At 46.8% G+C, this 25850-nt stretch overlaps 15 non-coding genes across 15 annotated transcripts; all 15 read left to right on the forward strand.

Annotated features, from left to right (window-relative positions):
- The first annotated feature begins 780 nt into the window (after positions 1-780).
- LOC141058563 (U2 spliceosomal RNA) lies at positions 781-971 on the forward strand. Its single transcript, XR_012222249.1, has one exon. It is a non-coding gene; the product is annotated as a U2 spliceosomal RNA (small nuclear RNA).
- Positions 972-2545: 1574 nt separating this feature from the next.
- On the forward strand, positions 2546-2736 carry LOC141058496 (U2 spliceosomal RNA). Its single transcript, XR_012222188.1, has one exon. It is a non-coding gene; the product is annotated as a U2 spliceosomal RNA (small nuclear RNA).
- A 1574-nt stretch (positions 2737-4310) lies between these two features.
- On the forward strand, positions 4311-4501 carry LOC141058508 (U2 spliceosomal RNA). The gene has a single exon (XR_012222199.1). It is a non-coding gene; the product is annotated as a U2 spliceosomal RNA (small nuclear RNA).
- A 1572-nt stretch (positions 4502-6073) lies between these two features.
- On the forward strand, positions 6074-6264 carry LOC141058514 (U2 spliceosomal RNA). The gene has a single exon (XR_012222205.1). It is a non-coding gene; the product is annotated as a U2 spliceosomal RNA (small nuclear RNA).
- A 1576-nt stretch (positions 6265-7840) lies between these two features.
- On the forward strand, positions 7841-8031 carry LOC141058518 (U2 spliceosomal RNA). The gene has a single exon (XR_012222208.1). It is a non-coding gene; the product is annotated as a U2 spliceosomal RNA (small nuclear RNA).
- A 1577-nt stretch (positions 8032-9608) lies between these two features.
- LOC141058519 (U2 spliceosomal RNA) lies at positions 9609-9799 on the forward strand. The gene has a single exon (XR_012222209.1). It is a non-coding gene; the product is annotated as a U2 spliceosomal RNA (small nuclear RNA).
- A 1574-nt stretch (positions 9800-11373) lies between these two features.
- Positions 11374-11564, forward strand: LOC141058520 (U2 spliceosomal RNA). Its single transcript, XR_012222210.1, has one exon. It is a non-coding gene; the product is annotated as a U2 spliceosomal RNA (small nuclear RNA).
- A 1574-nt stretch (positions 11565-13138) lies between these two features.
- LOC141058521 (U2 spliceosomal RNA) lies at positions 13139-13329 on the forward strand. The gene has a single exon (XR_012222211.1). It is a non-coding gene; the product is annotated as a U2 spliceosomal RNA (small nuclear RNA).
- A 1574-nt stretch (positions 13330-14903) lies between these two features.
- LOC141058522 (U2 spliceosomal RNA) lies at positions 14904-15094 on the forward strand. The gene has a single exon (XR_012222212.1). It is a non-coding gene; the product is annotated as a U2 spliceosomal RNA (small nuclear RNA).
- Positions 15095-16668: 1574 nt separating this feature from the next.
- On the forward strand, positions 16669-16859 carry LOC141058523 (U2 spliceosomal RNA). Its single transcript, XR_012222213.1, has one exon. It is a non-coding gene; the product is annotated as a U2 spliceosomal RNA (small nuclear RNA).
- A 1574-nt stretch (positions 16860-18433) lies between these two features.
- LOC141058524 (U2 spliceosomal RNA) lies at positions 18434-18624 on the forward strand. Its single transcript, XR_012222214.1, has one exon. It is a non-coding gene; the product is annotated as a U2 spliceosomal RNA (small nuclear RNA).
- A 1574-nt stretch (positions 18625-20198) lies between these two features.
- On the forward strand, positions 20199-20389 carry LOC141058525 (U2 spliceosomal RNA). Its single transcript, XR_012222215.1, has one exon. It is a non-coding gene; the product is annotated as a U2 spliceosomal RNA (small nuclear RNA).
- Positions 20390-21963: 1574 nt separating this feature from the next.
- On the forward strand, positions 21964-22154 carry LOC141058528 (U2 spliceosomal RNA). Its single transcript, XR_012222217.1, has one exon. It is a non-coding gene; the product is annotated as a U2 spliceosomal RNA (small nuclear RNA).
- A 1574-nt stretch (positions 22155-23728) lies between these two features.
- On the forward strand, positions 23729-23919 carry LOC141058529 (U2 spliceosomal RNA). Its single transcript, XR_012222218.1, has one exon. It is a non-coding gene; the product is annotated as a U2 spliceosomal RNA (small nuclear RNA).
- Positions 23920-25493: 1574 nt separating this feature from the next.
- LOC141058530 (U2 spliceosomal RNA) lies at positions 25494-25684 on the forward strand. The gene has a single exon (XR_012222219.1). It is a non-coding gene; the product is annotated as a U2 spliceosomal RNA (small nuclear RNA).
- Positions 25685-25850: the final 166 nt, after the last annotated feature.

Consider the following 25850-nt stretch of genomic DNA (forward strand, 5'->3'; position numbering starts at 1 on the left):
CAGCTGCGCAGTAGTATTCAGCTTCAGTCTGCTGAGTGAGCCTGAGCAGACAGGTGGGCCATGCTCGCCTCCTGGTTACAATATCTGGCACCAGGAGAGTTAGGCCACGTTCACACGCTGCGGATTCCGCTGCGGATTAATCCGCACGGATTTAGCAAAAACCGCAGATAATCCGCAGGTCCAAAGACCTGCGGATTATCTGCGGTTTTGCCTGCGGTTTGGTCCTGCGGATTCACTATCTCCACAATGGTGGAGATAGGAACCCGCAGCGTTTTCCACAGAAAGAATTGACATGCAATTCTTTCTGCGGATTCAAAACCGCAGCAAATCCGCGCGGTTTTTTCCGCAGCGTCGGCACAGCGTTTTTTTTTACCCATTCAAATGAATGGTACTGTACACCGCAGCTAAAACTGCTGCGTGTCTGTAGCGGCCAATCCGCAGCGTGTGCACACAGCCTTAAAGCAAGACCTTTCATTTAGGGAGGGTAGTAGAGGGGGCGGTGTAGGAGCAGTGCTCCTCTGGCCTCTTTCCTAGTACTGAAGCGCGTTTGACCGTGAGGGGAGGGTGGCCTAACAAAAAAGGGGTTGGCCTATGCAAATTAAAAGCGCGTGGAGTGGAATCCTGGGGGAAAAAAAAAAAAAAAAAATCAGCCGCCTGCGCTTTTGTTATGCGCCCAGACTTGGTTTGAATGTCTTCCTCAGGGTGGTGTCTGTGTCATTCTCCACAATGGGTGCCTGTCTTAAGCCCTGTGGCCTTGCAAGCGGCAAACCATTTCTGGTTATCGCTTCTCGGCCTTTTGGCTAAGATCAAGTGTAGTATCTGTTCTTATCAGTTTAATATCTGATACGTCCCCTATCTGGGGACCATATATTAAATGGATTTTTAGAACAGGGAGATGGAAAAAGAGCTTGCTCACTTCACTCCACGTATCAGCCCAGTATGGCAGTTTCTCTGGGAATGGTGCACTCACTCTCTTAAGCGGTTTCCAAAGACAGATTGAATTGAAATCGGGATAAGCAAGTAGTGTTTTCAAAGCATGATTTGAATGCTTTTTTCCAATGTCGCTGCTCTGCAATTAGTTTTTCTTGGTCCAAGTTGCACATTTCCAATTCCTTAGCCTTGATTTAACTTGACCAACTCTTCTACTACTACTACTACTACTACTACTACTACTCTTATTCACCGCTATATGGGAGGCATTGCACTGTATTCAATGTGTCCGTAAAATAATGATCTATCTTGGCCTTTGCTGTTTGGTAGGTATAGGTGTGACAAGCTGCAGTAATGTGTTTGGCTTTGGATAGCTACATTTCTGCACACCCACCTGCTACAAGGCCTGCAGCCCCTTCGCCTCAGAACTTCCCCAGTCTTAATTCAAGCATTCAATTCCTACCACATCCCTCATGCAATGATATGTCGCTTCATTTTTGAAACATTGTCCCCCTCTTGTGGCCTTCCAACTTTGAAATTTACTGTTCAATTTTGAATTAATTCATATATGAATAAAATGGAAAAGCAACGATTTATCTGGCGAGTTATTTGAATGTTCTGCCTACGTCCACCTGTCTGACAGACGGACGGTATTCTAGTGGCTTGTAGCAGCAGCAGCAGCTAGGTGCGCTGCTTGCCTGCAGTAAATAGGATGTGTCCATCCATGGAACACTGTGATAGGAATCATGCCATTCATAGCACACAATGCTTGGATGTGTTCGACCACGTCTCACAATGGGACCACGTGTCACAATGGGCAGCCCACAGTCTGTAGCAGCTGCGCAGTAGTATTCAGCTTCAGTCTGCTGAGTGAGCCTGAGCAGACAGGTGGGCCATGCTCGCCTCCTGGTTACAATATCTGGCACCAGGAGAGTTAGGCCACGTTCACACGCTGCGGATTCCGCTGCGGATTAATCCGCACGGATTTAGCAAAAACCGCAGATAATCCGCAGGTCCAAAGACCTGCGGATTATCTGCGGTTTTGCCTGCGGTTTGGTCCTGCGGATTCACTATCTCCACAATGGTGGAGATAGGAACCCGCAGCGTTTTCCACAGAAAGAATTGACATGCAATTCTTTCTGCGGATTCAAAACCGCAGCAAATCCGCGCGGTTTTTTCCGCAGCGTCGGCACAGCGTTTTTTTTTACCCATTCAAATGAATGGTACTGTACACCGCAGCTAAAACTGCTGCGTGTCTGTAGCGGCCAATCCGCAGCGTGTGCACACAGCCTTAAAGCAAGACCTTTCATTTAGGGAGGGTAGTAGAGGGGGCGGTGTAGGAGCAGTGCTCCTCTGGCCTCTTTCCTAGTACTGAAGCGCGTTTGACCGTGAGGGGAGGGTGGCCTAACAAAAAAGGGGTTGGCCTATGCAAATTAAAAGCGCGTGGAGTGGAATCCTGGGGGAAAAAAAAAAAAAAAAAATCAGCCGCCTGCGCTTTTGTTATGCGCCCAGACTTGGTTTGAATGTCTTCCTCAGGGTGGTGTCTGTGTCATTCTCCACAATGGGTGCCTGTCTTAAGCCCTGTGGCCTTGCAAGCGGCAAACCATTTCTGGTTATCGCTTCTCGGCCTTTTGGCTAAGATCAAGTGTAGTATCTGTTCTTATCAGTTTAATATCTGATACGTCCCCTATCTGGGGACCATATATTAAATGGATTTTTAGAACAGGGAGATGGAAAAAGAGCTTGCTCACTTCACTCCACGTATCAGCCCAGTATGGCAGTTTCTCTGGGAATGGTGCACTCACTCTCTTAAGCGGTTTCCAAAGACAGATTGAATTGAAATCGGGATAAGCAAGTAGTGTTTTCAAAGCATGATTTGAATGCTTTTTTCCAATGTCGCTGCTCTGCAATTAGTTTTTCTTGGTCCAAGTTGCACATTTCCAATTCCTTAGCCTTGATTTAACTTGACCAACTCTTCTACTACTACTACTACTACTACTACTACTACTCTTATTCACCGCTATATGGGAGGCATTGCACTGTATTCAATGTGTCCGTAAAATAATGATCTATCTTGGCCTTTGCTGTTTGGTAGGTATAGGTGTGACAAGCTGCAGTAATGTGTTTGGCTTTGGATAGCTACATTTCTGCACACCCACCTGCTACAAGGCCTGCAGCCCCTTCGCCTCAGAACTTCCCCAGTCTTAATTCAAGCATTCAATTCCTACCACATCCCTCATGCAATGATATGTCGCTTCATTTTTGAAACATTGTCCCCCTCTTGTGGCCTTCCAACTTTGAAATTTACTGTTCAATTTTGAATTAATTCATATATGAATAAAATGGAAAAGCAACGATTTATCTGGCGAGTTATTTGAATGTTCTGCCTACGTCCACCTGTCTGACAGACGGACGGTATTCTAGTGGCTTGTAGCAGCAGCAGCAGCTAGGTGCGCTGCTTGCCTGCAGTAAATAGGATGTGTCCATCCATGGAACACTGTGATAGGAATCATGCCATTCATAGCACACAATGCTTGGATGTGTTCGACCACGTCTCACAATGGGACCACGTGTCACAATGGGCAGCCCACAGTCTGTAGCAGCTGCGCAGTAGTATTCAGCTTCAGTCTGCTGAGTGAGCCTGAGCAGACAGGTGGGCCATGCTCGCCTCCTGGTTACAATATCTGGCACCAGGAGAGTTAGGCCACGTTCACACGCTGCGGATTCCGCTGCGGATTAATCCGCACGGATTTAGCAAAAACCGCAGATAATCCGCAGGTCCAAAGACCTGCGGATTATCTGCGGTTTTGCCTGCGGTTTGGTCCTGCGGATTCACTATCTCCACAATGGTGGAGATAGGAACCCGCAGCGTTTTCCACAGAAAGAATTGACATGCAATTCTTTCTGCGGATTCAAAACCGCAGCAAATCCGCGCGGTTTTTTCCGCAGCGTCGGCACAGCGTTTTTTTTTACCCATTCAAATGAATGGTACTGTACACCGCAGCTAAAACTGCTGCGTGTCTGTAGCGGCCAATCCGCAGCGTGTGCACACAGCCTTAAAGCAAGACCTTTCATTTAGGGAGGGTAGTAGAGGGGGCGGTGTAGGAGCAGTGCTCCTCTGGCCTCTTTCCTAGTACTGAAGCGCGTTTGACCGTGAGGGGAGGGTGGCCTAACAAAAAAGGGGTTGGCCTATGCAAATTAAAAGCGCGTGGAGTGGAATCCTGGGGGAAAAAAAAAAAAAAAAAATCAGCCGCCTGCGCTTTTGTTATGCGCCCAGACTTGGTTTGAATGTCTTCCTCAGGGTGGTGTCTGTGTCATTCTCCACAATGGGTGCCTGTCTTAAGCCCTGTGGCCTTGCAAGCGGCAAACCATTTCTGGTTATCGCTTCTCGGCCTTTTGGCTAAGATCAAGTGTAGTATCTGTTCTTATCAGTTTAATATCTGATACGTCCCCTATCTGGGGACCATATATTAAATGGATTTTTAGAACAGGGAGATGGAAAAAGAGCTTGCTCACTTCACTCCACGTATCAGCCCAGTATGGCAGTTTCTCTGGGAATGGTGCACTCACTCTCTTAAGCGGTTTCCAAAGACAGATTGAATTGAAATCGGGATAAGCAAGTAGTGTTTTCAAAGCATGATTTGAATGCTTTTTTCCAATGTCGCTGCTCTGCAATTAGTTTTTCTTGGTCCAAGTTGCACATTTCCAATTCCTTAGCCTTGATTTAACTTGACCAACTCTTCTACTACTACTACTACTACTACTACTACTACTCTTATTCACCGCTATATGGGAGGCATTGCACTGTATTCAATGTGTCCGTAAAATAATGATCTATCTTGGCCTTTGCTGTTTGGTAGGTATAGGTGTGACAAGCTGCAGTAATGTGTTTGGCTTTGGATAGCTACATTTCTGCACACCCACCTGCTACAAGGCCTGCAGCCCCTTCGCCTCAGAACTTCCCCAGTCTTAATTCAAGCATTCAATTCCTACCACATCCCTCATGCAATGATATGTCGCTTCATTTTTGAAACATTGTCCCCCTCTTGTGGCCTTCCAACTTTGAAATTTACTGTTCAATTTTGAATTAATTCATATATGAATAAAATGGAAAAGCAACGATTTATCTGGCGAGTTATTTGAATGTTCTGCCTACGTCCACCTGTCTGACAGACGGACGGTATTCTAGTGGCTTGTAGCAGCAGCAGCAGCTAGGTGCGCTGCTTGCCTGCAGTAAATAGGATGTGTCCATCCATGGAACACTGTGATAGGAATCATGCCATTCATAGCACACCTTGGATGTGTTCGACCACGTCTCACAATGGGACCACGTGTCACAATGGGCAGCCCACAGTCTGTAGGCAGCTGCGCAGTAGTATTCAGCTCAGTCTGCCTGAGTGAGCCTGAGCAGACAGGTGGGCCATGCTCGCCTCCTGGTTACAATATCTGGCACCAGGAGAGTTAGGCCACGTTCACACGCTGCGGATTCCGCTGCGGATTAATCCGCACGGATTTAGCAAAAACCGCAGATAATCCGCAGGTCAAAGACCTGCGGATTATCTGCGGTTTTGCCTGCGGTTTGGTCCTGCGGATTCACTATCTCCACAATGGTGGAGATAGGAACCCGCAGCGTTTTCCACAGAAAGAATTGACATGCAATTCTTTCTGCGGATTCAAAACCGCAGCAAATCCGCGCGGTTTTTTCCGCAGCGTCGGCACAGCGTTTTTTTTTACCCATTCAAATGAATGGTACTGTACACCGCAGCTAAAACTGCTGCCGTGTCTGTAGCGGCCAATCCGCAGCGTGTGCACACAGCCTTAAAGCAAGACCTTTCATTTAGGGAGGGTAGTAGAGGGGGCGGTTGTAGGAGCAGTGCTCCTCTGGCCTCTTTCCTAGTACTGAAGCGCGTTTGACCGTGAGGGGAGGGTGGCCTAACAAAAAAGGGGTTGGCCTATGCAAATTAAAAGCGCGTGGAGTGGAATCCTGGGGAAAAAAAAAAAAAAAAAATCAGCCGCCTGCGCTTTTGTTATGCGCCCAGACTTGGTTTGAATGTCTTCCTCAGGGTGGTGTCTGTGTCATTCTCCACAATGGGTGCCTGTCTTAAGCCCTGTGGCCTTGCAAGCGAGCAAACCATTTCTGGTTATCGCTTCTCGGGCCTTTTGGCTAAGATCAAGTGTAGTATCTGTTCTTATCAGTTTAATATCTGATACGTCCCCTATCTGGGACCATATATTAATGTGATTTTTAGAACAGGGAGATGGAAAAAGAGCTTGCTCACTTCACTCCACGTATCAGCCCAGTATGGCAGTTTCTCTGGGAATGGTGCACTCACTCTCTTAAGCGGTTTCCAAAGACAGATTGAATTGAAATCGGGATAAGCAAGTAGTGTTTTCAAAGCATGATTTGAATGCTTTTTTCCAATGTCGCTGGCTCTGCAATTAGTTTTTCTTGGTCCAAGTTGCACATTTCCAATTCCTTAGCCTTGATTTAACTTGACCAACTCTTCTACTACTACTACTACTACTACTACTACTACTCTTATTCACCGCTATATGGGAGGCATTGCACTGTATTCAATGTGTCCGTAAAATAATGATCTATCTTGGCCTTTGCTGTTTGGTAGGTATAGGTGTGACAAGCTGCCAGTAATGTGTTTGGCTTTGGATAGCTACATTTCTGCACACCCACCTGCTACAAGGCCTGCAGCCCCTTCGCCTCAGAACTTCCCCAGTCTTACTTCAAGCATTCAATTCCTACCACATCCCTCATGCAATGATATGTCGCTTCATTTTTGAAACATTGTCCCCCTCTTGTGGCCTTCCAACTTTGAAATTTACTGTTCAATTTTGAATTAATTCATATATGAATAAAATGGAAAAGCAACGATTTATCTGGCGAGTTATTTGAATGTTCTGCCTACGTCCACCTGTCTGACAGACGGACGGTATTCTAGTGGCTTGTAGCAGCAGCAGCAGCTAGGTGCGCTGCTTGCCTGCAGTAAATAGGATGTGTCCATCCATGGAACACTGTGATAGGAATCATGCCATTCATAGCACACAATGCTTGGATGTGTTCGACCACGTCTCACAATGGGACCACGTGTCACAATGGGCAGCCCACAGTCTGTAGCAGCTGCGCAGTAGTATTCAGCTTCAGTCTGCTGAGTGAGCCTGAGCAGACAGGTGGGCCATGCTCGCCTCCTGGTTACAATATCTGGCACCAGGAGAGTTAGGCCACGTTCACACGCTGCGGATTCCGCTGCGGATTAATCCGCACGGATTTAGCAAAAACCGCAGATAATCCGCAGGTCCAAAGACCTGCGGATTATCTGCGGTTTTGCCTGCGGTTTGGTCCTGCGGATTCACTATCTCCACAATGGTGGAGATAGGAACCCGCAGCGTTTTCCACAGAAAGAATTGACATGCAATTCTTTCTGCGGATTCAAAACCGCAGCAAATCCGCGCGGTTTTTTCCGCAGCGTCGGCACAGCGTTTTTTTTTACCCATTCAAATGAATGGTACTGTACACCGCAGCTAAAACTGCTGCGTGTCTGTAGCGGCCAATCCGCAGCGTGTGCACACAGCCTTAAAGCAAGACCTTTCATTTAGGGAGGGTAGTAGAGGGGGCGGTGTAGGAGCAGTGCTCCTCTGGCCTCTTTCCTAGTACTGAAGCGCGTTTGACCGTGAGGGGAGGGTGGCCTAACAAAAAAGGGGTTGGCCTATGCAAATTAAAAGCGCGTGGAGTGGAATCCTGGGGGAAAAAAAAAAAAAAAAAATCAGCCGCCTGCGCTTTTGTTATGCGCCCAGACTTGGTTTGAATGTCTTCCTCAGGGTGGTGTCTGTGTCATTCTCCACAATGGGTGCCTGTCTTAAGCCCTGTGGCCTTGCAAGCGGCAAACCATTTCTGGTTATCGCTTCTCGGCCTTTTGGCTAAGATCAAGTGTAGTATCTGTTCTTATCAGTTTAATATCTGATACGTCCCCTATCTGGGGACCATATATTAAATGGATTTTTAGAACAGGGAGATGGAAAAAGAGCTTGCTCACTTCACTCCACGTATCAGCCCAGTATGGCAGTTTCTCTGGGAATGGTGCACTCACTCTCTTAAGCGGTTTCCAAAGACAGATTGAATTGAAATCGGGATAAGCAAGTAGTGTTTTCAAAGCATGATTTGAATGCTTTTTTCCAATGTCGCTGCTCTGCAATTAGTTTTTCTTGGTCCAAGTTGCACATTTCCAATTCCTTAGCCTTGATTTAACTTGACCAACTCTTCTACTACTACTACTACTACTACTACTACTACTCTTATTCACCGCTATATGGGAGGCATTGCACTGTATTCAATGTGTCCGTAAAATAATGATCTATCTTGGCCTTTGCTGTTTGGTAGGTATAGGTGTGACAAGCTGCAGTAATGTGTTTGGCTTTGGATAGCTACATTTCTGCACACCCACCTGCTACAAGGCCTGCAGCCCCTTCGCCTCAGAACTTCCCCAGTCTTAATTCAAGCATTCAATTCCTACCACATCCCTCATGCAATGATATGTCGCTTCATTTTTGAAACATTGTCCCCCTCTTGTGGCCTTCCAACTTTGAAATTTACTGTTCAATTTTGAATTAATTCATATATGAATAAAATGGAAAAGCAACGATTTATCTGGCGAGTTATTTGAATGTTCTGCCTACGTCCACCTGTCTGACAGACGGACGGTATTCTAGTGGCTTGTAGCAGCAGCAGCAGCTAGGTGCGCTGCTTGCCTGCAGTAAATAGGATGTGTCCATCCATGGAACAACACTGTGATAGGAATCATGCCATTCATAGCACACAATGCTTGGATGTGTTCGACCACGTCTCACAATGGGACCACGTGTCACAATGGGCAGCCCACAGTCTGTAGCAGCTGCGCAGTAGTATTCAGCTTCAGTCTGCTGAGTGAGCCTGAGCAGACAGGTGGGCCATGCTCGCCTCCTGGTTACAATATCTGGCACCAGGAGAGTTAGGCCACGTTCACACGCTGCGGATTCCGCTGCGGATTAATCCGCACGGATTTAGCAAAAACCGCAGATAATCCGCAGGTCCAAAGACCTGCGGATTATCTGCGGTTTTGCCTGCGGTTTGGTCCTGCGGATTCACTATCTCCACAATGGTGGAGATAGGAACCCGCAGCGTTTTCCACAGAAAGAATTGACATGCAATTCTTTCTGCGGATTCAAAACCGCAGCAAATCCGCGCGGTTTTTTCCGCAGCGTCGGCACAGCGTTTTTTTTTACCCATTCAAATGAATGGTACTGTACACCGCAGCTAAAACTGCTGCGTGTCTGTAGCGGCCAATCCGCAGCGTGTGCACACAGCCTTAAAGCAAGACCTTTCATTTAGGGAGGGTAGTAGAGGGGGCGGTGTAGGAGCAGTGCTCCTCTGGCCTCTTTCCTAGTACTGAAGCGCGTTTGACCGTGAGGGGAGGGTGGCCTAACAAAAAAGGGGTTGGCCTATGCAAATTAAAAGCGCGTGGAGTGGAATCCTGGGGGAAAAAAAAAAAAAAAAAATCAGCCGCCTGCGCTTTTGTTATGCGCCCAGACTTGGTTTGAATGTCTTCCTCAGGGTGGTGTCTGTGTCATTCTCCACAATGGGTGCCTGTCTTAAGCCCTGTGGCCTTGCAAGCGGCAAACCATTTCTGGTTATCGCTTCTCGGCCTTTTGGCTAAGATCAAGTGTAGTATCTGTTCTTATCAGTTTAATATCTGATACGTCCCCTATCTGGGGACCATATATTAAATGGATTTTTAGAACAGGGAGATGGAAAAAGAGCTTGCTCACTTCACTCCACGTATCAGCCCAGTATGGCAGTTTCTCTGGGAATGGTGCACTCACTCTCTTAAGCGGTTTCCAAAGACAGATTGAATTGAAATCGGGATAAGCAAGTAGTGTTTTCAAAGCATGATTTGAATGCTTTTTTCCAATGTCGCTGCTCTGCAATTAGTTTTTCTTGGTCCAAGTTGCACATTTCCAATTCCTTAGCCTTGATTTAACTTGACCAACTCTTCTACTACTACTACTACTACTACTACTACTACTCTTATTCACCGCTATATGGGAGGCATTGCACTGTATTCAATGTGTCCGTAAAATAATGATCTATCTTGGCCTTTGCTGTTTGGTAGGTATAGGTGTGACAAGCTGCAGTAATGTGTTTGGCTTTGGATAGCTACATTTCTGCACACCCACCTGCTACAAGGCCTGCAGCCCCTTCGCCTCAGAACTTCCCCAGTCTTAATTCAAGCATTCAATTCCTACCACATCCCTCATGCAATGATATGTCGCTTCATTTTTGAAACATTGTCCCCCTCTTGTGGCCTTCCAACTTTGAAATTTACTGTTCAATTTTGAATTAATTCATATATGAATAAAATGGAAAAGCAACGATTTATCTGGCGAGTTATTTGAATGTTCTGCCTACGTCCACCTGTCTGACAGACGGACGGTATTCTAGTGGCTTGTAGCAGCAGCAGCAGCTAGGTGCGCTGCTTGCCTGCAGTAAATAGGATGTGTCCATCCATGGAACACTGTGATAGGAATCATGCCATTCATAGCACACAATGCTTGGATGTGTTCGACCACGTCTCACAATGGGACCACGTGTCACAATGGGCAGCCCACAGTCTGTAGCAGCTGCGCAGTAGTATTCAGCTTCAGTCTGCTGAGTGAGCCTGAGCAGACAGGTGGGCCATGCTCGCCTCCTGGTTACAATATCTGGCACCAGGAGAGTTAGGCCACGTTCACACGCTGCGGATTCCGCTGCGGATTAATCCGCACGGATTTAGCAAAAACCGCAGATAATCCGCAGGTCCAAAGACCTGCGGATTATCTGCGGTTTTGCCTGCGGTTTGGTCCTGCGGATTCACTATCTCCACAATGGTGGAGATAGGAACCCGCAGCGTTTTCCACAGAAAGAATTGACATGCAATTCTTTCTGCGGATTCAAAACCGCAGCAAATCCGCGCGGTTTTTTCCGCAGCGTCGGCACAGCGTTTTTTTTTACCCATTCAAATGAATGGTACTGTACACCGCAGCTAAAACTGCTGCGTGTCTGTAGCGGCCAATCCGCAGCGTGTGCACACAGCCTTAAAGCAAGACCTTTCATTTAGGGAGGGTAGTAGAGGGGGCGGTGTAGGAGCAGTGCTCCTCTGGCCTCTTTCCTAGTACTGAAGCGCGTTTGACCGTGAGGGGAGGGTGGCCTAACAAAAAAGGGGTTGGCCTATGCAAATTAAAAGCGCGTGGAGTGGAATCCTGGGGGAAAAAAAAAAAAAAAAAATCAGCCGCCTGCGCTTTTGTTATGCGCCCAGACTTGGTTTGAATGTCTTCCTCAGGGTGGTGTCTGTGTCATTCTCCACAATGGGTGCCTGTCTTAAGCCCTGTGGCCTTGCAAGCGGCAAACCATTTCTGGTTATCGCTTCTCGGCCTTTTGGCTAAGATCAAGTGTAGTATCTGTTCTTATCAGTTTAATATCTGATACGTCCCCTATCTGGGGACCATATATTAAATGGATTTTTAGAACAGGGAGATGGAAAAAGAGCTTGCTCACTTCACTCCACGTATCAGCCCAGTATGGCAGTTTCTCTGGGAATGGTGCACTCACTCTCTTAAGCGGTTTCCAAAGACAGATTGAATTGAAATCGGGATAAGCAAGTAGTGTTTTCAAAGCATGATTTGAATGCTTTTTTCCAATGTCGCTGCTCTGCAATTAGTTTTTCTTGGTCCAAGTTGCACATTTCCAATTCCTTAGCCTTGATTTAACTTGACCAACTCTTCTACTACTACTACTACTACTACTACTACTACTCTTATTCACCGCTATATGGGAGGCATTGCACTGTATTCAATGTGTCCGTAAAATAATGATCTATCTTGGCCTTTGCTGTTTGGTAGGTATAGGTGTGACAAGCTGCAGTAATGTGTTTGGCTTTGGATAGCTACATTTCTGCACACCCACCTGCTACAAGGCCTGCAGCCCCTTCGCCTCAGAACTTCCCCAGTCTTAATTCAAGCATTCAATTCCTACCACATCCCTCATGCAATGATATGTCGCTTCATTTTTGAAACATTGTCCCCCTCTTGTGGCCTTCCAACTTTGAAATTTACTGTTCAATTTTGAATTAATTCATATATGAATAAAATGGAAAAGCAACGATTTATCTGGCGAGTTATTTGAATGTTCTGCCTACGTCCACCTGTCTGACAGACGGACGGTATTCTAGTGGCTTGTAGCAGCAGCAGCAGCTAGGTGCGCTGCTTGCCTGCAGTAAATAGGATGTGTCCATCCATGGAACACTGTGATAGGAATCATGCCATTCATAGCACACAATGCTTGGATGTGTTCGACCACGTCTCACAATGGGACCACGTGTCACAATGGGCAGCCCACAGTCTGTAGCAGCTGCGCAGTAGTATTCAGCTTCAGTCTGCTGAGTGAGCCTGAGCAGACAGGTGGGCCATGCTCGCCTCCTGGTTACAATATCTGGCACCAGGAGAGTTAGGCCACGTTCACACGCTGCGGATTCCGCTGCGGATTAATCCGCACGGATTTAGCAAAAACCGCAGATAATCCGCAGGTCCAAAGACCTGCGGATTATCTGCGGTTTTGCCTGCGGTTTGGTCCTGCGGATTCACTATCTCCACAATGGTGGAGATAGGAACCCGCAGCGTTTTCCACAGAAAGAATTGACATGCAATTCTTTCTGCGGATTCAAAACCGCAGCAAATCCGCGCGGTTTTTTCCGCAGCGTCGGCACAGCGTTTTTTTTTACCCATTCAAATGAATGGTACTGTACACCGCAGCTAAAACTGCTGCGTGTCTGTAGCGGCCAATCCGCAGCGTGTGCACACAGCCTTAAAGCAAGACCTTTCATTTAGGGAGGGTAGTAGAGGGGGCGGTGTAGGAGCAGTGCTCCTCTGGCCTCTTTCCTAGTACTGAAGCGCGTTTGACCGTGAGGGGAGGGTGGCCTAACAAAAAAGGGGTTGGCCTATGCAAATTAAAAGCGCGTGGAGTGGAATCCTGGGGGAAAAAAAAAAAAAAAAAATCAGCCGCCTGCGCTTTTGTTATGCGCCCAGACTTGGTTTGAATGTCTTCCTCAGGGTGGTGTCTGTGTCATTCTCCACAATGGGTGCCTGTCTTAAGCCCTGTGGCCTTGCAAGCGGCAAACCATTTCTGGTTATCGCTTCTCGGCCTTTTGGCTAAGATCAAGTGTAGTATCTGTTCTTATCAGTTTAATATCTGATACGTCCCCTATCTGGGGACCATATATTAAATGGATTTTTAGAACAGGGAGATGGAAAAAGAGCTTGCTCACTTCACTCCACGTATCAGCCCAGTATGGCAGTTTCTCTGGGAATGGTGCACTCACTCTCTTAAGCGGTTTCCAAAGACAGATTGAATTGAAATCGGGATAAGCAAGTAGTGTTTTCAAAGCATGATTTGAATGCTTTTTTCCAATGTCGCTGCTCTGCAATTAGTTTTTCTTGGTCCAAGTTGCACATTTCCAATTCCTTAGCCTTGATTTAACTTGACCAACTCTTCTACTACTACTACTACTACTACTACTACTACTCTTATTCACCGCTATATGGGAGGCATTGCACTGTATTCAATGTGTCCGTAAAATAATGATCTATCTTGGCCTTTGCTGTTTGGTAGGTATAGGTGTGACAAGCTGCAGTAATGTGTTTGGCTTTGGATAGCTACATTTCTGCACACCCACCTGCTACAAGGCCTGCAGCCCCTTCGCCTCAGAACTTCCCCAGTCTTAATTCAAGCATTCAATTCCTACCACATCCCTCATGCAATGATATGTCGCTTCATTTTTGAAACATTGTCCCCCTCTTGTGGCCTTCCAACTTTGAAATTTACTGTTCAATTTTGAATTAATTCATATATGAATAAAATGGAAAAGCAACGATTTATCTGGCGAGTTATTTGAATGTTCTGCCTACGTCCACCTGTCTGACAGACGGACGGTATTCTAGTGGCTTGTAGCAGCAGCAGCAGCTAGGTGCGCTGCTTGCCTGCAGTAAATAGGATGTGTCCATCCATGGAACACTGTGATAGGAATCATGCCATTCATAGCACACAATGCTTGGATGTGTTCGACCACGTCTCACAATGGGACCACGTGTCACAATGGGCAGCCCACAGTCTGTAGCAGCTGCGCAGTAGTATTCAGCTTCAGTCTGCTGAGTGAGCCTGAGCAGACAGGTGGGCCATGCTCGCCTCCTGGTTACAATATCTGGCACCAGGAGAGTTAGGCCACGTTCACACGCTGCGGATTCCGCTGCGGATTAATCCGCACGGATTTAGCAAAAACCGCAGATAATCCGCAGGTCCAAAGACCTGCGGATTATCTGCGGTTTTGCCTGCGGTTTGGTCCTGCGGATTCACTATCTCCACAATGGTGGAGATAGGAACCCGCAGCGTTTTCCACAGAAAGAATTGACATGCAATTCTTTCTGCGGATTCAAAACCGCAGCAAATCCGCGCGGTTTTTTCCGCAGCGTCGGCACAGCGTTTTTTTTTACCCATTCAAATGAATGGTACTGTACACCGCAGCTAAAACTGCTGCGTGTCTGTAGCGGCCAATCCGCAGCGTGTGCACACAGCCTTAAAGCAAGACCTTTCATTTAGGGAGGGTAGTAGAGGGGGCGGTGTAGGAGCAGTGCTCCTCTGGCCTCTTTCCTAGTACTGAAGCGCGTTTGACCGTGAGGGGAGGGTGGCCTAACAAAAAAGGGGTTGGCCTATGCAAATTAAAAGCGCGTGGAGTGGAATCCTGGGGGAAAAAAAAAAAAAAAAAATCAGCCGCCTGCGCTTTTGTTATGCGCCCAGACTTGGTTTGAATGTCTTCCTCAGGGTGGTGTCTGTGTCATTCTCCACAATGGGTGCCTGTCTTAAGCCCTGTGGCCTTGCAAGCGGCAAACCATTTCTGGTTATCGCTTCTCGGCCTTTTGGCTAAGATCAAGTGTAGTATCTGTTCTTATCAGTTTAATATCTGATACGTCCCCTATCTGGGGACCATATATTAAATGGATTTTTAGAACAGGGAGATGGAAAAAGAGCTTGCTCACTTCACTCCACGTATCAGCCCAGTATGGCAGTTTCTCTGGGAATGGTGCACTCACTCTCTTAAGCGGTTTCCAAAGACAGATTGAATTGAAATCGGGATAAGCAAGTAGTGTTTTCAAAGCATGATTTGAATGCTTTTTTCCAATGTCGCTGCTCTGCAATTAGTTTTTCTTGGTCCAAGTTGCACATTTCCAATTCCTTAGCCTTGATTTAACTTGACCAACTCTTCTACTACTACTACTACTACTACTACTACTACTCTTATTCACCGCTATATGGGAGGCATTGCACTGTATTCAATGTGTCCGTAAAATAATGATCTATCTTGGCCTTTGCTGTTTGGTAGGTATAGGTGTGACAAGCTGCAGTAATGTGTTTGGCTTTGGATAGCTACATTTCTGCACACCCACCTGCTACAAGGCCTGCAGCCCCTTCGCCTCAGAACTTCCCCAGTCTTAATTCAAGCATTCAATTCCTACCACATCCCTCATGCAATGATATGTCGCTTCATTTTTGAAACATTGTCCCCCTCTTGTGGCCTTCCAACTTTGAAATTTACTGTTCAATTTTGAATTAATTCATATATGAATAAAATGGAAAAGCAACGATTTATCTGGCGAGTTATTTGAATGTTCTGCCTACGTCCACCTGTCTGACAGACGGACGGTATTCTAGTGGCTTGTAGCAGCAGCAGCAGCTAGGTGCGCTGCTTGCCTGCAGTAAATAGGATGTGTCCATCCATGGAACACTGTGATAGGAATCATGCCATTCATAGCACACAATGCTTGGATGTGTTCGACCACGTCTCACAATGGGACCACGTGTCACAATGGGCAGCCCACAGTCTGTAGCAGCTGCGCAGTAGTATTCAGCTTCAGTCTGCTGAGTGAGCCTGAGCAGACAGGTGGGCCATGCTCGCCTCCTGGTTACAATATCTGGCACCAGGAGAGTTAGGCCACGTTCACACGCTGCGGATTCCGCTGCGGATTAATCCGCACGGATTTAGCAAAAACCGCAGATAATCCGCAGGTCCAAAGACCTGCGGATTATCTGCGGTTTTGCCTGCGGTTTGGTCCTGCGGATTCACTATCTCCACAATGGTGGAGATAGGAACCCGCAGCGTTTTCCACAGAAAGAATTGACATGCAATTCTTTCTGCGGATTCAAAACCGCAGCAAATCCGCGCGGTTTTTTCCGCAGCGTCGGCACAGCGTTTTTTTTTACCCATTCAAATGAATGGTACTGTACACCGCAGCTAAAACTGCTGCGTGTCTGTAGCGGCCAATCCGCAGCGTGTGCACACAGCCTTAAAGCAAGACCTTTCATTTAGGGAGGGTAGTAGAGGGGGCGGTGTAGGAGCAGTGCTCCTCTGGCCTCTTTCCTAGTACTGAAGCGCGTTTGACCGTGAGGGGAGGGTGGCCTAACAAAAAAGGGGTTGGCCTATGCAAATTAAAAGCGCGTGGAGTGGAATCCTGGGGGAAAAAAAAAAAAAAAAAATCAGCCGCCTGCGCTTTTGTTATGCGCCCAGACTTGGTTTGAATGTCTTCCTCAGGGTGGTGTCTGTGTCATTCTCCACAATGGGTGCCTGTCTTAAGCCCTGTGGCCTTGCAAGCGGCAAACCATTTCTGGTTATCGCTTCTCGGCCTTTTGGCTAAGATCAAGTGTAGTATCTGTTCTTATCAGTTTAATATCTGATACGTCCCCTATCTGGGGACCATATATTAAATGGATTTTTAGAACAGGGAGATGGAAAAAGAGCTTGCTCACTTCACTCCACGTATCAGCCCAGTATGGCAGTTTCTCTGGGAATGGTGCACTCACTCTCTTAAGCGGTTTCCAAAGACAGATTGAATTGAAATCGGGATAAGCAAGTAGTGTTTTCAAAGCATGATTTGAATGCTTTTTTCCAATGTCGCTGCTCTGCAATTAGTTTTTCTTGGTCCAAGTTGCACATTTCCAATTCCTTAGCCTTGATTTAACTTGACCAACTCTTCTACTACTACTACTACTACTACTACTACTACTCTTATTCACCGCTATATGGGAGGCATTGCACTGTATTCAATGTGTCCGTAAAATAATGATCTATCTTGGCCTTTGCTGTTTGGTAGGTATAGGTGTGACAAGCTGCAGTAATGTGTTTGGCTTTGGATAGCTACATTTCTGCACACCCACCTGCTACAAGGCCTGCAGCCCCTTCGCCTCAGAACTTCCCCAGTCTTAATTCAAGCATTCAATTCCTACCACATCCCTCATGCAATGATATGTCGCTTCATTTTTGAAACATTGTCCCCCTCTTGTGGCCTTCCAACTTTGAAATTTACTGTTCAATTTTGAATTAATTCATATATGAATAAAATGGAAAAGCAACGATTTATCTGGCGAGTTATTTGAATGTTCTGCCTACGTCCACCTGTCTGACAGACGGACGGTATTCTAGTGGCTTGTAGCAGCAGCAGCAGCTAGGTGCGCTGCTTGCCTGCAGTAAATAGGATGTGTCCATCCATGGAACACTGTGATAGGAATCATGCCATTCATAGCACACAATGCTTGGATGTGTTCGACCACGTCTCACAATGGGACCACGTGTCACAATGGGCAGCCCACAGTCTGTAGCAGCTGCGCAGTAGTATTCAGCTTCAGTCTGCTGAGTGAGCCTGAGCAGACAGGTGGGCCATGCTCGCCTCCTGGTTACAATATCTGGCACCAGGAGAGTTAGGCCACGTTCACACGCTGCGGATTCCGCTGCGGATTAATCCGCACGGATTTAGCAAAAACCGCAGATAATCCGCAGGTCCAAAGACCTGCGGATTATCTGCGGTTTTGCCTGCGGTTTGGTCCTGCGGATTCACTATCTCCACAATGGTGGAGATAGGAACCCGCAGCGTTTTCCACAGAAAGAATTGACATGCAATTCTTTCTGCGGATTCAAAACCGCAGCAAATCCGCGCGGTTTTTTCCGCAGCGTCGGCACAGCGTTTTTTTTTACCCATTCAAATGAATGGTACTGTACACCGCAGCTAAAACTGCTGCGTGTCTGTAGCGGCCAATCCGCAGCGTGTGCACACAGCCTTAAAGCAAGACCTTTCATTTAGGGAGGGTAGTAGAGGGGGCGGTGTAGGAGCAGTGCTCCTCTGGCCTCTTTCCTAGTACTGAAGCGCGTTTGACCGTGAGGGGAGGGTGGCCTAACAAAAAAGGGGTTGGCCTATGCAAATTAAAAGCGCGTGGAGTGGAATCCTGGGGGAAAAAAAAAAAAAAAAAATCAGCCGCCTGCGCTTTTGTTATGCGCCCAGACTTGGTTTGAATGTCTTCCTCAGGGTGGTGTCTGTGTCATTCTCCACAATGGGTGCCTGTCTTAAGCCCTGTGGCCTTGCAAGCGGCAAACCATTTCTGGTTATCGCTTCTCGGCCTTTTGGCTAAGATCAAGTGTAGTATCTGTTCTTATCAGTTTAATATCTGATACGTCCCCTATCTGGGGACCATATATTAAATGGATTTTTAGAACAGGGAGATGGAAAAAGAGCTTGCTCACTTCACTCCACGTATCAGCCCAGTATGGCAGTTTCTCTGGGAATGGTGCACTCACTCTCTTAAGCGGTTTCCAAAGACAGATTGAATTGAAATCGGGATAAGCAAGTAGTGTTTTCAAAGCATGATTTGAATGCTTTTTTCCAATGTCGCTGCTCTGCAATTAGTTTTTCTTGGTCCAAGTTGCACATTTCCAATTCCTTAGCCTTGATTTAACTTGACCAACTCTTCTACTACTACTACTACTACTACTACTACTACTCTTATTCACCGCTATATGGGAGGCATTGCACTGTATTCAATGTGTCCGTAAAATAATGATCTATCTTGGCCTTTGCTGTTTGGTAGGTATAGGTGTGACAAGCTGCAGTAATGTGTTTGGCTTTGGATAGCTACATTTCTGCACACCCACCTGCTACAAGGCCTGCAGCCCCTTCGCCTCAGAACTTCCCCAGTCTTAATTCAAGCATTCAATTCCTACCACATCCCTCATGCAATGATATGTCGCTTCATTTTTGAAACATTGTCCCCCTCTTGTGGCCTTCCAACTTTGAAATTTACTGTTCAATTTTGAATTAATTCATATATGAATAAAATGGAAAAGCAACGATTTATCTGGCGAGTTATTTGAATGTTCTGCCTACGTCCACCTGTCTGACAGACGGACGGTATTCTAGTGGCTTGTAGCAGCAGCAGCAGCTAGGTGCGCTGCTTGCCTGCAGTAAATAGGATGTGTCCATCCATGGAACACTGTGATAGGAATCATGCCATTCATAGCACACAATGCTTGGATGTGTTCGACCACGTCTCACAATGGGACCACGTGTCACAATGGGCAGCCCACAGTCTGTAGCAGCTGCGCAGTAGTATTCAGCTTCAGTCTGCTGAGTGAGCCTGAGCAGACAGGTGGGCCATGCTCGCCTCCTGGTTACAATATCTGGCACCAGGAGAGTTAGGCCACGTTCACACGCTGCGGATTCCGCTGCGGATTAATCCGCACGGATTTAGCAAAAACCGCAGATAATCCGCAGGTCCAAAGACCTGCGGATTATCTGCGGTTTTGCCTGCGGTTTGGTCCTGCGGATTCACTATCTCCACAATGGTGGAGATAGGAACCCGCAGCGTTTTCCACAGAAAGAATTGACATGCAATTCTTTCTGCGGATTCAAAACCGCAGCAAATCCGCGCGGTTTTTTCCGCAGCGTCGGCACAGCGTTTTTTTTTACCCATTCAAATGAATGGTACTGTACACCGCAGCTAAAACTGCTGCGTGTCTGTAGCGGCCAATCCGCAGCGTGTGCACACAGCCTTAAAGCAAGACCTTTCATTTAGGGAGGGTAGTAGAGGGGGCGGTGTAGGAGCAGTGCTCCTCTGGCCTCTTTCCTAGTACTGAAGCGCGTTTGACCGTGAGGGGAGGGTGGCCTAACAAAAAAGGGGTTGGCCTATGCAAATTAAAAGCGCGTGGAGTGGAATCCTGGGGGAAAAAAAAAAAAAAAAAATCAGCCGCCTGCGCTTTTGTTATGCGCCCAGACTTGGTTTGAATGTCTTCCTCAGGGTGGTGTCTGTGTCATTCTCCACAATGGGTGCCTGTCTTAAGCCCTGTGGCCTTGCAAGCGGCAAACCATTTCTGGTTATCGCTTCTCGGCCTTTTGGCTAAGATCAAGTGTAGTATCTGTTCTTATCAGTTTAATATCTGATACGTCCCCTATCTGGGGACCATATATTAAATGGATTTTTAGAACAGGGAGATGGAAAAAGAGCTTGCTCACTTCACTCCACGTATCAGCCCAGTATGGCAGTTTCTCTGGGAATGGTGCACTCACTCTCTTAAGCGGTTTCCAAAGACAGATTGAATTGAAATCGGGATAAGCAAGTAGTGTTTTCAAAGCATGATTTGAATGCTTTTTTCCAATGTCGCTGCTCTGCAATTAGTTTTTCTTGGTCCAAGTTGCACATTTCCAATTCCTTAGCCTTGATTTAACTTGACCAACTCTTCTACTACTACTACTACTACTACTACTACTACTCTTATTCACCGCTATATGGGAGGCATTGCACTGTATTCAATGTGTCCGTAAAATAATGATCTATCTTGGCCTTTGCTGTTTGGTAGGTATAGGTGTGACAAGCTGCAGTAATGTGTTTGGCTTTGGATAGCTACATTTCTGCACACCCACCTGCTACAAGGCCTGCAGCCCCTTCGCCTCAGAACTTCCCCAGTCTTAATTCAAGCATTCAATTCCTACCACATCCCTCATGCAATGATATGTCGCTTCATTTTTGAAACATTGTCCCCCTCTTGTGGCCTTCCAACTTTGAAATTTACTGTTCAATTTTGAATTAATTCATATATGAATAAAATGGAAAAGCAACGATTTATCTGGCGAGTTATTTGAATGTTCTGCCTACGTCCACCTGTCTGACAGACGGACGGTATTCTAGTGGCTTGTAGCAGCAGCAGCAGCTAGGTGCGCTGCTTGCCTGCAGTAAATAGGATGTGTCCATCCATGGAACACTGTGATAGGAATCATGCCATTCATAGCACACAATGCTTGGATGTGTTCGACCACGTCTCACAATGGGACCACGTGTCACAATGGGCAGCCCACAGTCTGTAGCAGCTGCGCAGTAGTATTCAGCTTCAGTCTGCTGAGTGAGCCTGAGCAGACAGGTGGGCCATGCTCGCCTCCTGGTTACAATATCTGGCACCAGGAGAGTTAGGCCACGTTCACACGCTGCGGATTCCGCTGCGGATTAATCCGCACGGATTTAGCAAAAACCGCAGATAATCCGCAGGTCCAAAGACCTGCGGATTATCTGCGGTTTTGCCTGCGGTTTGGTCCTGCGGATTCACTATCTCCACAATGGTGGAGATAGGAACCCGCAGCGTTTTCCACAGAAAGAATTGACATGCAATTCTTTCTGCGGATTCAAAACCGCAGCAAATCCGCGCGGTTTTTTCCGCAGCGTCGGCACAGCGTTTTTTTTTACCCATTCAAATGAATGGTACTGTACACCGCAGCTAAAACTGCTGCGTGTCTGTAGCGGCCAATCCGCAGCGTGTGCACACAGCCTTAAAGCAAGACCTTTCATTTAGGGAGGGTAGTAGAGGGGGCGGTGTAGGAGCAGTGCTCCTCTGGCCTCTTTCCTAGTACTGAAGCGCGTTTGACCGTGAGGGGAGGGTGGCCTAACAAAAAAGGGGTTGGCCTATGCAAATTAAAAGCGCGTGGAGTGGAATCCTGGGGGAAAAAAAAAAAAAAAAAATCAGCCGCCTGCGCTTTTGTTATGCGCCCAGACTTGGTTTGAATGTCTTCCTCAGGGTGGTGTCTGTGTCATTCTCCACAATGGGTGCCTGTCTTAAGCCCTGTGGCCTTGCAAGCGGCAAACCATTTCTGGTTATCGCTTCTCGGCCTTTTGGCTAAGATCAAGTGTAGTATCTGTTCTTATCAGTTTAATATCTGATACGTCCCCTATCTGGGGACCATATATTAAATGGATTTTTAGAACAGGGAGATGGAAAAAGAGCTTGCTCACTTCACTCCACGTATCAGCCCAGTATGGCAGTTTCTCTGGGAATGGTGCACTCACTCTCTTAAGCGGTTTCCAAAGACAGATTGAATTGAAATCGGGATAAGCAAGTAGTGTTTTCAAAGCATGATTTGAATGCTTTTTTCCAATGTCGCTGCTCTGCAATTAGTTTTTCTTGGTCCAAGTTGCACATTTCCAATTCCTTAGCCTTGATTTAACTTGACCAACTCTTCTACTACTACTACTACTACTACTACTACTACTCTTATTCACCGCTATATGGGAGGCATTGCACTGTATTCAATGTGTCCGTAAAATAATGATCTATCTTGGCCTTTGCTGTTTGGTAGGTATAGGTGTGACAAGCTGCAGTAATGTGTTTGGCTTTGGATAGCTACATTTCTGCACACCCACCTGCTACAAGGCCTGCAGCCCCTTCGCCTCAGAACTTCCCCAGTCTTAATTCAAGCATTCAATTCCTACCACATCCCTCATGCAATGATATGTCGCTTCATTTTTGAAACATTGTCCCCCTCTTGTGGCCTTCCAACTTTGAAATTTACTGTTCAATTTTGAATTAATTCATATATGAATAAAATGGAAAAGCAACGATTTATCTGGCGAGTTATTTGAATGTTCTGCCTACGTCCACCTGTCTGACAGACGGACGGTATTCTAGTGGCTTGTAGCAGCAGCAGCAGCTAGGTGCGCTGCTTGCCTGCAGTAAATAGGATGTGTCCATCCATGGAACACTGTGATAGGAATCATGCCATTCATAGCACACAATGCTTGGATGTGTTCGACCACGTCTCACAATGGGACCACGTGTCACAATGGGCAGCCCACAGTCTGTAGCAGCTGCGCAGTAGTATTCAGCTTCAGTCTGCTGAGTGAGCCTGAGCAGACAGGTGGGCCATGCTCGCCTCCTGGTTACAATATCTGGCACCAGGAGAGTTAGGCCACGTTCACACGCTGCGGATTCCGCTGCGGATTAATCCGCACGGATTTAGCAAAAACCGCAGATAATCCGCAGGTCCAAAGACCTGCGGATTATCTGCGGTTTTGCCTGCGGTTTGGTCCTGCGGATTCACTATCTCCACAATGGTGGAGATAGGAACCCGCAGCGTTTTCCACAGAAAGAATTGACATGCAATTCTTTCTGCGGATTCAAAACCGCAGCAAATCCGCGCGGTTTTTTCCGCAGCGTCGGCACAGCGTTTTTTTTTACCCATTCAAATGAATGGTACTGTACACCGCAGCTAAAACTGCTGCGTGTCTGTAGCGGCCAATCCGCAGCGTGTGCACACAGCCTTAAAGCAAGACCTTTCATTTAGGGAGGGTAGTAGAGGGGGCGGTGTAGGAGCAGTGCTCCTCTGGCCTCTTTCCTAGTACTGAAGCGCGTTTGACCGTGAGGGGAGGGTGGCCTAACAAAAAAGGGGTTGGCCTATGCAAATTAAAAGCGCGTGGAGTGGAATCCTGGGGGAAAAAAAAAAAAAAAAAATCAGCCGCCTGCGCTTTTGTTATGCGCCCAGACTTGGTTTGAATGTCTTCCTCAGGGTGGTGTCTGTGTCATTCTCCACAATGGGTGCCTGTCTTAAGCCCTGTGGCCTTGCAAGCGGCAAACCATTTCTGGTTATCGCTTCTCGGCCTTTTGGCTAAGATCAAGTGTAGTATCTGTTCTTATCAGTTTAATATCTGATACGTCCCCTATCTGGGGACCATATATTAAATGGATTTTTAGAACAGGGAGATGGAAAAAGAGCTTGCTCACTTCACTCCACGTATCAGCCCAGTATGGCAGTTTCTCTGGGAATGGTGCACTCACTCTCTTAAGCGGTTTCCAAAGACAGATTGAATTGAAATCGGGATAAGCAAGTAGTGTTTTCAAAGCATGATTTGAATGCTTTTTTCCAATGTCGCTGCTCTGCAATTAGTTTTTCTTGGTCCAAGTTGCACATTTCCAATTCCTTAGCCTTGATTTAACTTGACCAACTCTTCTACTACTACTACTACTACTACTACTACTACTCTTATTCACCGCTATATGGGAGGCATTGCACTGTATTCAATGTGTCCGTAAAATAATGATCTATCTTGGCCTTTGCTGTTTGGTAGGTATAGGTGTGACAAGCTGCAGTAATGTGTTTGGCTTTGGATAGCTACATTTCTGCACACCCACCTGCTACAAGGCCTGCAGCCCCTTCGCCTCAGAACTTCCCCAGTCTTAATTCAAGCATTCAATTCCTACCACATCCCTCATGCAATGATATGTCGCTTCATTTTTGAAACATTGTCCCCCTCTTGTGGCCTTCCAACTTTGAAATTTACTGTTCAATTTTGAATTAATTCATATATGAATAAAATGGAAAAGCAACGATTTATCTGGCGAGTTATTTGAATGTTCTGCCTACGTCCACCTGTCTGACAGACGGACGGTATTCTAGTGGCTTGTAGCAGCAGCAGCAGCTAGGTGCGCTGCTTGCCTGCAGTAAATAGGATGTGTCCATCCATGGAACACTGTGATAGGAATCATGCCATTCATAGCACACAATGCTTGGATGTGTTCGACCACGTCTCACAATGGGACCACGTGTCACAATGGGCAGCCCACAGTCTGTAGCAGCTGCGCAGTAGTATTCAGCTTCAGTCTGCTGAGTGAGCCTGAGCAGACAGGTGGGCCATGCTCGCCTCCTGGTTACAATATCTGGCACCAGGAGAGTTAGGCCACGTTCACACGCTGCGGATTCCGCTGCGGATTAATCCGCACGGATTTAGCAAAAACCGCAGATAATCCGCAGGTCCAAAGACCTGCGGATTATCTGCGGTTTTGCCTGCGGTTTGGTCCTGCGGATTCACTATCTCCACAATGGTGGAGATAGGAACCCGCAGCGTTTTCCACAGAAAGAATTGACATGCAATTCTTTCTGCGGATTCAAAACCGCAGCAAATCCGCGCGGTTTTTTCCGCAGCGTCGGCACAGCGTTTTTTTTTACCCATTCAAATGAATGGTACTGTACACCGCAGCTAAAACTGCTGCGTGTCTGTAGCGGCCAATCCGCAGCGTGTGCACACAGCCTTAAAGCAAGACCTTTCATTTAGGGAGGGTAGTAGAGGGGGCGGTGTAGGAGCAGTGCTCCTCTGGCCTCTTTCCTAGTACTGAAGCGCGTTTGACCGTGAGGGGAGGGTGGCCTAACAAAAAAGGGGTTGGCCTATGCAAATTAAAAGCGCGTGGAGTGGAATCCTGGGGGAAAAAAAAAAAAAAAAAATCAGCCGCCTGCGCTTTTGTTATGCGCCCAGACTTGGTTTGAATGTCTTCCTCAGGGTGGTGTCTGTGTCATTCTCCACAATGGGTGCCTGTCTTAAGCCCTGTGGCCTTGCAAGCGGCAAACCATTTCTGGTTATCGCTTCTCGGCCTTTTGGCTAAGATCAAGTGTAGTATCTGTTCTTATCAGTTTAATATCTGATACGTCCCCTATCTGGGGACCATATATTAAATGGATTTTTAGAACAGGGAGATGGAAAAAGAGCTTGCTCACTTCACTCCACGTATCAGCCCAGTATGGCAGTTTCTCTGGGAATGGTGCACTCACTCTCTTAAGCGGTTTCCAAAGACAGATTGAATTGAAATCGGGATAAGCAAGTAGTGTTTTCAAAGCATGATTTGAATGCTTTTTTCCAATGTCGCTGCTCTGCAATTAGTTTTTCTTGGTCCAAGTTGCACATTTCCAATTCCTTAGCCTTGATTTAACTTGACCAA

This window comes from Dendrobates tinctorius, unplaced genomic scaffold (genome assembly GCF_039654945.1).
Source record: "Dendrobates tinctorius isolate UK_male_01 unplaced genomic scaffold, ASM3965494v1 ptg000212l, whole genome shotgun sequence".
NCBI classification, from domain to species: Eukaryota; Metazoa; Chordata; class Amphibia; order Anura; family Dendrobatidae; genus Dendrobates; species Dendrobates tinctorius.